The following is a 3363-nucleotide window of genomic DNA, read 5'->3' on the forward strand; positions in this document are numbered from 1 at the left end:
CATTGTTCCTATTATCTGAGTAGTATTTATTTAAAAACGTTATTTAAATGGATGATTTTAAGCCTGCTCGGCTGATGTGGCTATTGTCCTCGTCTTTATAGAGACGCATGGAGTGGCGGATGTTCATGTCTTTTGATGCAATAACTATACTGGCGTACTTTATTTTTAATAGAATATTTTCAAAAGAAATGGTTTTATATTTTCCCTAGATAATATATATTAATACCTAATTGGAGTCAATGGTCGATCACAGTATCATTTGTATTAATCTGTAAATAATATCAGGTATTGTCAAGAATCAATTGATTACCTTTATCACTTATGCACTCCGACTCTTTCACAGTCATCAAGCTATCGCCGGTCATAAATTTGAGCTCATCCAATGACTTTCAATAAAGGTAATGAAGGCAAACCAATAAAATAATAGAAATAAATTTGATATGACCGACATATGGCTGGTTTAATGCGCGACGAACCCTGTTATTGCTGTCAAACATGCGACAAATAGCTCAGGCTCCAAACTCCATTTCATTTTATCCAACCGTTGATTACACAGTATTGGTCCGTTGGACGACAATAAAAACAGTCTGCGTCGACCTAACGTTCACACCCCTTTCTGTTTTTGATTCAGTGATGACCAAAAAGTAAATTCCTGTTTATTATTATTCCATTACCCGTCACCCCATTTAAAAAAATATGTCAACAGATGACGAAAGTTTTGCATGGGGAAGAGCACAGCCTCGAGAATATTCAATGTGTTTATATAAAATAATTTTCATGTTCGACAACTCACCAACAATGGCGTATATTTTTTGCTCCGTCAATAAATTGGCGGGATTATCATTTAATGGAGGGCTCATGTTTGTTGGGCTTGTCCCGATTCCCTATGACTGACATGATTTTATTAACACCATATCAGAGTTCCGATGTGGATCGAATAATTTCGACAGGAATGAAGCGTATATAATTCACGCGGTTTCATTTCAAAAGGTATCGTGCCATTTAACTTTAGAAGCGAGTTCAGTTATTAGTTCAATTTAGGAGTTTTAGACAGACAGACTGATAAAATATTTACTGCATATGCGGGCTTTCTATCGCATGACACATTGGGTAAATTTAATTGACAATCAAACATTAACATTAAACCTTTTGTTTCCAAATAGAAGCTCTAGTTCGGAAAACTTGGTTTGAAACCTCATTATTATTCCACAATGGTTGCATAAAGTTAAGCATAAATAAACATTATAACGAATGAAATGAAATTGTTGCGAAATCATATAAAAAGTCTCGATACAGTTGTATGGTGACTGTTGGTGCCACAACAATAGTTTTTTCGCTCAACAAAAAAACGTCGTTTATTCAAAATTATTGTTATGTCACCCAATTTCACCATATTTAGGGCAAGAGCGACTAATCTCTTTTCTATTATCGCAAATAAATGTTCATAAATCCCTATTAGCTACAAAGATTACAGATATTTTTGGGTTGCCATAAAAATTCGCTTTTATTAGTGGTACGCGACGTGCATCGGAAATCGGGAACTATTAGATGTTATCTGTTCCCGGCGGAGTCTCCCCGTGTTTACACTAAATATTGAGCGACACAATGAAATTACATGACATCTGTAGTACAAATAACGGGAATATCTTTATTCATACCGCGGCGAGCAAATAAGGACACCCCTCGCTTTATTGTCGCCGCTCGGAACGTCTGCTCACTGTCGCGGACGAGTTGTACTTATTTCCATAAGTTCTGAATTAAATGTTATATTTATTTGTAATTTTATTTAACTGAAATTGTATTGATAAAGATTAGACTAGAATGATTAATTTTATTGTAAGTCATAATGCAATTGCAACTAACGGACAAGAAATGGGAGAAATCTTTTAAACTATTGTGATGTGTTCATAAAGCAGGGATTATATTATCTATCTTTGTGTGTATATCTATTTCAAATAGTTAAATAGTTTTAAAAGGAAGCAGATATTAAAAAAAATCTAATGTTTTATGAAAGGGAAGCCACAATCTTGATTATCTATTCAAAACTACATTCAAATACTTATCGATTTTCATTTCCCTCCCCGGGCTTACCTCCTAACCAGCAAAGAGTCGAAAACACGAACATTGAAAATATTGACAGTAAAAAAGGCAATCGAAGACAGATATTATTTTATCACAAGGAGGGCAAGGAAGCGATTTACAATAAATAACTTTAATATTACAGTTACTCCCCCATATTGATATCGATAGTGGGACGGGAACCCTACGCGCCTTCGGCGGTTGCAGAAGTCGCGAACATTTTGTTGGCCTATCTTTAGTGTATTGCTTCAGTGATGCCTTTTTTTAAGAAGCTTCAGCGTACCTTGCCAAATATTGCCAACTTTTAGCTAAAATCACTTGTCTTAATAATAACAGCAACTTTTTTACATCGTATAAGTAACTGTGACATGCAAGTTAAAAGAATGTAAGTAGAAATATTAGAGACCATCATTACATATAAGATTTCCGGTATTCTTATTCTGCACGTTTAGTTTGAATTATGTTTATTTCTGCTTTGTAACCATTTTTCGATCTTGTTAAACTAAGGTTGAAGCAATAAGTTAGAAATTTATCACCTTCACCGAATATACATACGAGTGCAGTAAAAAGTGAGGCATCGTTCTATGATGAACCTTACTAACCGAGATTTAATTATTTGAAAAATATTTTATTATTTAATAAAAAAAAAAGGTTGGTGAATCCTGGTTCCTAGCAAAAACAGTAAAACAGTCGTAACGTAACATGTTAGCGAAGGAGCCACTATTAGTTTCCTTTGCAACTCATATTGACAATGGTTCCGTCCGTTTGTCATCCCAGACATAATCTCACCAAAGCTTGTTTTGTTATACTTTCTGATGCACAAATTGGTCTTCTATAAATTATACTTATGCAGGTAAGAAGTAAACTCTTAAATTCATCTATATAAGTACGTATGAAGCTTTATGATTTTTTTCACAGTAAAAGCTAGGAAGTGTATTTAATTATATTTTTTTCTGATTTTATTTAGGTATTAGAAGTTAAGTAAGTACTAAGAAGTTGATTACAAAAGAATGCTAAACTAGGAAGACTAGGGAAGAAATAAGAGAGGATTTCCCGAAATTCCCAAGGGAACGAAAATTAAGGATTTATTCTATATAGGCGGGCGGCAGTGTCGTGTTGTTTTTACATTGATAGAATTGGACCACTGCATCTCTTACCCGTGAATGTCGCAAAAGGCGACTAAGGGAATGGCTAGTAAACTTGGGATTCTTTTTATAGGCAATGGGATAGCAACCTGTCCCAAATTTTTAATTTCAATTCCATCACTAAGCCATAAAGCTAAAC

The sequence above is a fragment of the Amyelois transitella genome, chromosome 2 (assembly GCF_032362555.1).
Source record: "Amyelois transitella isolate CPQ chromosome 2, ilAmyTran1.1, whole genome shotgun sequence".
In the NCBI taxonomy this organism is placed as follows: domain Eukaryota; kingdom Metazoa; phylum Arthropoda; class Insecta; order Lepidoptera; family Pyralidae; genus Amyelois; species Amyelois transitella.